Genomic DNA, 10,451 nt, shown 5'->3' on the forward strand with positions numbered 1-10,451 from the left:
GGGGCGCCGCTCGGGTCGCTCCCGTGGGGGGCTGCGGGGTCGCGGGGGGATGCCCGGCGCTGCCCGGGGTCCCGCAGGGCCGCGGCGCCGGGGCTGTCAGCGGCAGCCGGCAGCCCCCGCTCGCTGCAGCGGCAGCGCTCCGGGCAGCTGCTCGGCCGCGGCTTTCGCAGGGCGGCCCGTTAGCTCCGGGTTGGGGGAGGCGGGGGGGGGGGGATGCATTTTGGGTATTTATTAAAAAAAAAAGAAAAGAAAAAAAAAATCTCTTCGCCTCCTTCTCCCTCTTCCCCGGGCAGCGGGTCTCCCGCCGAGCCGCGGAGGAGGAGGGGGCTCCCTTCCCCCCCTCTAACCGTGTGCGCCTTCCCTTCCCAGGCAGGGAAACTTGTGCTGGCGGGCGGCCCCGGCGCCGGTACCGGCGGAGGACTGGAGCCTCCGGAAGCAAAGTTCTGTGACACTCCGACTCTGGGTACGATAGCAGTCAGTGCACTACAGAACTTTGTCTCCGGCGGCGGCGGCGGCCCCGGAGCCTCAGGTGGACACGTCACTGCGGGGTTGGGGAGCCCGGGCGCTGCCGAGCGCCGAAACCTGCGCTGCAGCCTCGGAATAAAGTCTGTGCTGTCGTGGCCTCCCGCTCTGAAGTTTTGTTGGGTGTCCTTTTTCTCTTTTCCAGGGTAAAAATAGCGCAACATCTGGGTACTGAGGGTTATTTCAGTGCAGTCAGGCCGGCCTGGCTGCCGGCATAAATGTGAAACTAACTGGTGCTCGGTGCAGCTGAGCCGGTGGTGGGTATGTGAACGTGCTCGATGCTGTGCCTAATTGTGCTTTCTTTTAAATGTGTAACAGACTATGACAGCTTAACTGGGGGCTTGAGTTTGATAAAAGGCTCTGTGCTTCTAGCAAAAATCTATGCCACAGAGCCCTGCTGTAACACAATGCAGTGTGCTAATTCAGGATTTAGGCCTTGCCTCTGGTACTGGGCTGTTTTCCTCTTTAGGAACCTCAGACTTTCAGCTTCAGTTGAGTAATAGCTACAACTTCAGGCCTCTGTATTTACAAAGATCACAAGGTTTGTTGTGTGTGAGTACTGCAAGGCTTCATTCTCAGTGATGGTGGGGGGAAGGCTTTGGAAGGAAAAGTGACACTTGTATTTATTGGTGCAGTTGCAAGGTTTTATGATGTAAACTTACTTGACACCTGCACAATACTTAACTTGGACAGTGGCTTTAAGGGCTGAGAAAGGAAGGGCCAAGCTCAACTTTTTTCAGTTCATGTTGACATCTGGCAACGGTACAGTAGCTGGCCTGCCTTTCTTCAGAAATTTTGCAGAGTTTCTTGGTGTGTAAACTAAGCTGTGGAGTTCTTGTGAGGTGGATGTGATCAGCTGATCAGCTTTCATCAGAATGAGAGTAATATGAAAAAACATTGCTAGAGATCAGATGGAGTAAGGTATGGCAATTTATTTAAAACTAAAAATCAGTATGTGCCATAGAGTATGTTAATAATGAAGTATTTTACAGCACCTGTGTTGTATGGCAGATATGTTACTTTTATTTTTATATTTATATATAAATATGTATGTATCTGCATATATGTTAGAGGTCTCATATTTTGTTAGCTTCTTGTAGCTAATGATCCCCCTTTGGCTCACTAGAAACCTGAATCAACTTTTCCTTTCTGCCAGTCTGAATGTGGAAGGTACAGCAAGATTATACGGTTCATGGAATTGGGCTGGAAACTGAAATGCTATTCTAAGTACATTCTTTTTAGCTCAAACTGTTTAATCAAAGGGTAGGTAAAGTGAGGAGCACTTACTGTATGGCAGCCCATGTGACCAGCTAGGGCTATATTTGGATGCTGGAGGTTTAAGGAATCCTTTTTGCTAACCATTTTTGGCCAATTGCCTGCTGCTTTATGTTGTGCAGTGTGACGTCTGCTAAAAAGGACTTGGAGGTCTGGTGTCTGCAAACTGTTTAATCAGTGCAGTTATAGGGAAACACCTTGTACTGTCAGGGCTAAAGTCCCACTGTATTTAATTTAGGGGTGGTTCCTGCCTAGCAGGATATGTAATGCAAATTGCAGTTTCCAATTTTTGTACTAAATAGCCTTTTGGAGTGTTGGGGAGGGGGTGGGGCAGGGTGCAGTAGATCTTATAAAGGCTTCTTAGATACTCAGATTTGGTGGTTAAAACTCCATATAGATTCTTCCAGTTCTGGAAACCCACAGACTGGAGCATAGGCTCACTCTTTTGAGGTAAGTGTAGCGTGTTGGGATCCTAGCTTATTGCAGCATAAAGTCAGCCCAGAACAGGGGGGCAAGGATCCTGAAGCCTCTTGCAGTGGTCTGGGTGTGATGGCAGATAGCAAACCTGAGTCCAGCTGCAGTTGGAATGAAGAGCTGTCTGCCTTCTCTTTAAAACATTTCAGATGGAGCCAATTTTTGGCCTGCTTTACTTCCCTGGTGGTCAGGCTGACCAGTTCTGAGGGCAAGGTGAGTGAGTATTGCTTGGCCTCTTGGTAGCCCTCACTTGTCTTGCCACGTCTGCAGCATGTTGTACCTCCTGTCCTACAAGTAATACTTGAATAGTGACCTTTTGGTGACACTTCTGCTTTGATACAGGAAATCATGTGGCCTTCAGATAGGACCAGAGAAGAGCTTAGAGCTTCCGATTTTGAGCTTTATTCTTGCACTGAAATGTATGTGATCTGACATTACCCTGGCATTTTAACTTTCTCACTTCTTTGCGGTGTAAGACTTTAGAAGCAAGCTTGAGGTGTGTAGCAGTGCTTGGGGCCTTGAATGGGAGATGAAGGTTTGGCTAACCTATTAACTGTAGTGTTTGATGAAGATGATGCAGGAAATGGAAGCAGAAAAAGAACTGGTGATGCTATTTAATATGAAGTCTGAATGCCAGACTGTGTAAATGCATTCATACATGTTCTTTTCCAATGACTGCTTGGCATTGTCTGCTTCTCTTCCAGTGTATCACTGGAGATGTACTCAAAACTGCTGCTTCATTTTTTAGTGCTTTTTGACACTTCAGAGTGTCTATTCCAATTACAGTCCTTCCCTCATTGGAAGAGTGGCAAATGAGCATGCTGAGTAAATTACACAAATTTCCAGAATAGTACAAGTCTGTTATTTGGAGGGGCAGAGGCAAAGGAAATGATACCAACCTATTTATTGTTCTGCCAAGTGGAGAGCAGGAAAAGAGTTTGCTGTCAAGTACTCTGAGGGTTGAAGCTGAATGGATCTGAGCATGGCCTGGACTCCCTGCATGTATTGATTCAGCTGTATGTACGTGCTTGAAATCTGTATAGAGGTGCTGAAGTTTGAATTCAGAATTTTAAAAGAGGCATCTTAGAATTTTAGAATATGAAAGGTGCTGTCTCATGTCTTCTTTTCCAGATTGGGATCTCCTTAAATGCCAGGATTTAGGTATGTCTTGCACTGCTGGGAGTGATGATGAGCCAGTGTGCAAGCTCAGGTGTTGGGGGGTTTTTTGTGATGGGAGAATAATTAAGAGCATAGGGAATATAGAGTAAAGGCAAGCTGCACAGCCTGTAGCTGGTTTGTCTCAGGATGCCATGGGACCTGATAGGGTTGAGGAATGTGCTTACTCGAGTAGCTTCCAGAGACTGGATTTTGAGCTGAAGTTTTAAGCAAAAATCTATCTTGTACCAAAAAATGCTGTTGGAAGAGATAAAAAGGACAAGTCTTTCTTGTGTATTTTCATGGAACTAAGTTCTGTTTTATTAGAAACAGAAGTCGATTTACTAACTTCTAGGAACTGTATGATAAACAATTTATAAATAGACCATAAAGTTCAATGAAATACAAATAAAGTATTGGAAGTCATGAGCTGACTACCAAAACCCTGGTATGTTTATATTTATCTGGTGCCTGGGCAGCTATATTCAGGAAACTTCTCCAGATCCACATAAAGTGAAGTGTCCTGAAAGCCCACCTAGAGCAGCAGCTTCTGGAGTCTTGGTTGTTTTGCTTCCGGTGGTTGCAGTTGTCTTTTCCCAAAATCTTGGGATAGTGGGATGGAAATGTTTTGCAGGATACCTAAGTTACCAACATAAGGCCAGGTGCATATGTCAGCTGCCGAATGGGAGTGGTTGAGCCTGTATTTAAAATATTAGAGGTGGTGTGCTGAAACCTCATCCTAATTAGCTGCAGGATGAGGGAGCTGAAACTTGGTTTCATATAGCCAGCACAAAGTAACTACTTGCTGAATTATATATATATGTATATAGTAACTTTCTGAAATGAGCATACAGAATCCTGGGCCTTGTCAAAAAACAGCATTGGACTTTTGGTGAATGTTTGCCACTTTATTTTGAGTCCAGTTGGGCTCTGAGGCAATACTGTGTCTTTGTGCAATGACAGTTTTTGCCCTGTCTAATGGCTGTTACCTTTCAAGTTCTGGAAACTACATTTTTGCACCAATACTTGATCTGTTGCAGAGCTCGTATGAATGTTCTTCAGCTGTAGCCAAAGGATGATTGTCTTTTTGTTAAAAAGTAAGTCTCAATGCTGAATATTGACCCCCTTGGATGGTAAAATCCAGCAGCACTAGTTTTGGAAATAGCATTAACAATATGGGAGGCCCAAACTAATGGCAGTAGCATATTGTGCAAGTAGTGCCATTTAGGCAAACAGAAGCTGTTTAACACTGCATTTTGGCAGCTGGGTGAGTTGGAGCTGTCTAAATTCATAGGCAAGTAAGTTCAATTGCAGTGAGTGCTATCATTTCTGCTATACTGACTCCCAGCTCCCAATAGGACATCCCAAAAGTGTGACTGCAACAGTTTCTTCAGGTGCTCCTTCCTTGGAAGAGGCAGAGAAAGGATGGTCTTAGTTTGTGGAAATGTACATAGATACAGCAATCAGCTGTCATCCTTTAATGTCTTCTTTCACAAACTGAAACACAGGAGGCCTGTCTGAACATCAGGAAGCACCTTTTCACTGTGATGGTGACCGAGCACTTTTACAGCTTGACCAGGGAGGTTGTGAAGTCTCCATACTTGAAGATATCCAAAAGCTGCCTGGATACAGTTCTGGGCAGCCTGCTCTTAGTGGCCCTTCTTGAGCATGGGGTTGGACCAGATGACCTCTGGAGTTCCTTTCCAACCTGAACCATTCTGTGGTTCTGTAATTCTTTTCCTCACTTTATATGCAGAAAACTCTTTTACCTTTCCTTCTCTCTTCTCCCTGTTCACAGTTTCTTCTTGCTACTCATTGTCACATGAATTATCCTTTCATTAATAAAGCAGAGGGGGAGAAGAGTTATAGAAGATCAATATTAATCTGAATAAATGTAATGTAAAGCATATAGTGATCATCTTTGACTCTAGTGTGTTACTTAGCTTGAGTTGAGGCTTGAATGTTTAAAAAAAATGAATCCCTTCAGAAACATGTTCTTGCTTTGACCTCCGTAAGTAGTGAAGTACAGTATTAAGTATGTATTTAATGCAGAGGAATTCTCATTTTCCTAGTGACTCTTAATCTCCTAAAAGTGTGGGTTTTGCTCTTAAGTTATGGCTGGTCCCAAGGAAGCAACTGAAGCTCAGAGATTTCTTTTGCATAAGGCCTTCCCAGTGCAGTGATGTTAATAGGCTGACAAAATATTCCTAGTGTGATTGCAGCTCTTAACCAAATGGCACCAGTGCCAGTGAGACTTGCTCCTTGCCCCTTCACCAAGGAGAAGGAGCTGTGCTGAGATGGGGGAAAGTGTGGCAAACCACACATCCATACAGAGCTTGAGGGCTTGCTGCAGTGGAAGATGTTGGGTAGATATGAGGGCTTCAAATAGTAAAGAATATCTGCTTGGCTGCCCTGACTCCTTTTCAAGGTTGCTCATGTTTAGTCTTCAGGGAGTTGCATCACTGTATCCCCCACACAGCCATCAAGGCAAGAAACTGATAGTGTAGAGCAAGGCTTGGGGAAAAGGTGCATTTCACACTATGAGAGTTGTGAAACTCTCATAGTCCTTGCCTTGAAGAGCAAGTATGCTGGGGAATATTTACTTTGCTGCTGCCACGTAACCTACTACACTCTCCTGTAGGTATGGCTTGAGGGATCAGGAGGAGGAAGGAGATGTAGATACATCTGGGAAGAGAAGAAAAAAGGGAAGAGGACAAGGCAGAGGGTGGTGGGTGGAAGAGGGTATGGAAATTGCCGAAGGAGCAAGATTTAGGCTCCGCTGTAAAGTTTGATATCCATGTGACCATGACTTGGTAAGTGCTTTTCTAGATGTTAAACTGCTGGACTCTACATTGACCAAACTAATTTGGGAGCCTTATGTACACTCACACTGTGTGAGAGGAGCTTGTGTCTCTTGAGATATTTTAATAAGTACCTGAAACATAATGTTCATAAAGTACTATAATTATGTAGTATGGGACTTAAATTTAAGTTGTGCATTAATTTGAAAATAAATGTGGGCTTCAGATTCTGGGTTCTTGTGGCTTATATAAATCCTTTAGTTCAAATATGTTAGCTAACCCAATGAGGACCTGCAGTACTCAAACAATTGTTGGCAAACAAACTGTAATTAACTATCTCTTTAGAGAGAAGAAGGAGGTGCTATAGAACCCTGACAAAAAAGAGGAACTGTGCTTAAGCATTGCGCAGTAAAAAATACAATACCAGTGGAGTCCTAAACAAGGACGGAAGGCTCGCAAGTTCTCCACAGTAAAAGTTTCAGACAACATCATTGTTAAGGAAATAAACGTATGACAACAGCTTTGATTTCCAGCCTCATGTGTTCTCAGCCAGTCAAATCCAAACCAGAACTGAAAAGCAAGGAATAGCGCACGGAGACAAAGCTCAGTGTTCAAGGAGAGATCACTCCTGAAAGAGAGGAGAAAGCAGGCCCAAGCCTGCAGGAGGGTGCTTCTCTCATAAAAGGCTTTTTCAAAAATACTCTAAAATAACCTCTTCATTTTATGTTCAGTTGTGGGCTTATGTACTGGCTGGTTTGTTGAAATATTAATCTTGTAGTTTCATTAAACACAATGCATTCCATGTGGGTTTGATTAAGAAGCAAGAATAAAAATACAATGAAAATTGAATTCTGTCTTTAAAATACTTCATTACTCAAATTGTATGTTCTTGGCTTAATGTTGAACATCCAGTTCTGGATTGGTTCACTTGTCTGAACCATATTGTTTAAATTTTGGTGTTAAATATAATCATAGTTGGGATCAAGCAAACAAAATGGGAATATGTAAAGGCAACCTTTAGTGTTTGGATATAGATGAAGAAAGGGCATGGGCAACATAGCTCTGAGCCTTTGGTCACAGCATTAAGTGCTGAGATACTTTCTTCAGCATTATATGGACCACTTGCCACATATGGTGAGCAGCATGAAGGGTGGTGGAAGCAGGGAAAGCTTGTGGTGCAGGCCTGTTGGTCTTTGTCTCAGTGCTTTGAAGTCTTTTCGTTTAAATTATGTTAAATTGACATCTTGTTTTAAGGGTAATGTTAAAATGCTGAGTTTTTGTATAACCACATTTGCTCTCTCCATGAAAGGAGGCTATAGCGAGGTGGGGGTCAGTCTCCTCTCCCAAGTAACAAGTGATAGGACAAAAGGAAATGGCCTCAAGTTGTGCCAGGGGAGGTTTAGATTGGATATTAGGAAAAAATCCTTCACCAAGAGGGCTGTCAGTCATTGGAACAGGCTGCCCAGAGAAGTGGTAGAGTTGCCAAGATGTGTAGATGTGGTGCTTGGGGACATGGTTTAGTGGTGGACTTGGCAGTGCTGGATTAACAGTTGGACTTGATGATCTCAAAGGTCTTTTCTAACTTAAATAATTCTATTATTCTATGAAGTTCACTTCTGATGTACAAAGGCAGATATACTGTTAGCAGTCACTGTTTCAGTGTATGAGACAGTAAGTAGAAGTACTGCTAGCTGTGAAAAACTTCCAAGGAAATGTTGTTATTTCATCACATTCAAAGTTATTGAATGTGAAAAGAAACCTAATAAAATACTCTGAACTACAAATGGATTTTACAGTCTCCAGACTGAAATTATTTCTCTGCACTAAGAATAAAAAACATTTGTGAGAGGACTTGCTGTTGGATCATGCTCTGCCAAATTGATGCTATTTATTCTGCTTCATAAACTGTTATTTTGGGGTGGAAAAAACTTGAATGATACATGATTATCTAAATATATGCATGTAAACATATATATAAACATATATATATATAAAAGCAATTATGGTTTTAGATTTTGATGTTTATGAAGTTTTTTCAAGTGCATGTTATACATAAGGGATCCTTTGAACGTTGATTTTGCATAGCCAAAAGGTACTTCAATGCAGACATCAATATGTCTGCTTTTTTGAGGTAAGATTTGATTAAACCACAGTTAATAAGAGGTTGCATGCAGGGGAGGCAACCTCCATACATGTGTAGCACTGGGCAAAGGATGGCAATGCTGCCAGCTTGGGGAATTCCTTTTGAGCAGTGAACACTTGCAGCAAAATATCCATCTAGTCCAGGGCACTGTATTCCCTTGAGAAAAAGGGAGGGGAAAAATGGGAAAGAATTAAAGGATGTTTTCACAAGTATAGGGAAACTTCTCATGACTTACGCTGTGTAGAATTTGGGAGGTAAGTAAGGTTAATACTGTGAACTGGTGCAATAGCAGGAAAACCCAAGAGTGGATTTACCATCTAGTTGATGGAGGTTTGTTTTTAATTGCATAAACATTTTCATCAAATGGGGAGTAGGAGTTAAATATAGAAGAAGAAACATACAAAGGACATTTTGGGAGAAAGGCATGCAGCTAGTATCAGAGTTTGGGAGATGCAGTTTGGCTGTGATGTCTCCAACAGAACTGGTTTTGGAGAGAGTATTTGTATTTCCATTTGGCCCAATCTAGCAGTTTTTTGCAGGGAAGGGCTATACCACTGTTGCATGAATATCCTAAATGATAGAACTGGGGGACAACAGGAGATGAGTAGAGGCTCTGAACAGGTTTGGATATAACTGCTAAATATAAATTAAAGGATGATGTTCAACCAAAACAAGTGGGTTAGAAGCTGGGTAGTGTGGAGACAGGGAGGAAGTGTGATGGTTGGAGATCTGGCACTCAGGGAGGTGATACAAAGCCTCTGAGAACAGAAGAGTATGTAAGGAAGTTCATGTCTGATGTGGCTGTTTGAATCATCAATTGCCAAGCTAGGCTGTGAAGATGCCAAGTATTTGTGGGAGCCAGATCTTAACAAAATGAGTGAGGAGCTGAGGGCATTTGTTAATAAAGACACAGTTATGGTACATGATGGTGAAAAGCACAAAATACATCCCAGCCAGAGGGACTGGAGTGTTCTTTGTGATAAAACTGTCAAAATTGGAGCCTGGTGGTTTAGGTGGTAACAGAAACATAGTGCTGATATGTTCAAACAGAAAAGCAACTTCGCCTTTAATCCATAAAATTTCATGCCTATTCATGAACCAACATTATCTGTAGCTTGGTGTAACTCATTCTTCATGCTCACCTAAATGAATTGGAAAATGCTACTTCTAAAATTGACAAGTACATGATGTGCAGGTTGAATATAACTGGAGAGAGACTTACTGTTGCAAATGTACTCTCTGGAATATTTAACACAAGTGCTGTGGAGCAAAATCTGGACCTAAATTACATGCCTACAATTCTCTCTCAGACCTCATACCCTATGTTTTAGGGGTGACACAGCACAGGCAGCAAGCTGGGCTGCAGCTCTGGAGCAGGTCTTACAGGTGACAAATAAGGCTGCCACTAGTAGGATGCATTGGTAGTGTATTGCTTGCCTGCAGCACTTCAAATGGGAGTGTCTTTGGACTTGTTGGGATTTCTTTCAAAGCCATTATAATGGCCATCCCCATAGCATTATAAAGGAATGCTTGAAGAGTGAGGAAAGTTATTTAGGGGGTGACAAACCTAAGAAGGGCTGGAGGCAGTTTATACTGACTTAAAGTGAAGAAATAACTGATTGCACAAGCTGCAAAAACAAGTGAGTTTCTGTGCTTGATCTGTGTCCAAGCCTTCTGCTGAAGATGTGGACAGTCCATTGTGTATTAACAGTCATGCACAGTCTTAAGTGTTTGTGTAGGCTCATAATTAGCATCATCCAGCCTTCTCCTGATAGAGCTTGTTTGATGTTTTTATTCCTGCTTTGCACTCAAGTGTCAGACCTGCTCCTGCAGTAGCCCTCTCTTTTAAAGGCACTGCTCCTCTTGCTCTGCTGAAGCACTGATGTGCAACACGCCAACAGGAGCTACTTATTGGGTCTTGGAGCTGGTGGCTGGGTAAAGTTGGTGCCTAGGAAAAAGGCACCTTTGAAGGCATTTGAATACGGAACTGCAAAACTAGTGATATGCATCTTGTTACATCTATATATAGTGTTGTAGCCTATTTAAAGTTGTTACAGTTTTTGCTTTTCAATGGCTATAGT

This window comes from Corvus kubaryi, unplaced genomic scaffold (genome assembly GCF_017639235.1).
Source record: "Corvus kubaryi isolate FWS band 111438036 unplaced genomic scaffold, C.kubaryi_AGA036_p1.0 37398, whole genome shotgun sequence".
NCBI lineage: Eukaryota > Metazoa > Chordata > Aves > Passeriformes > Corvidae > Corvus > Corvus kubaryi.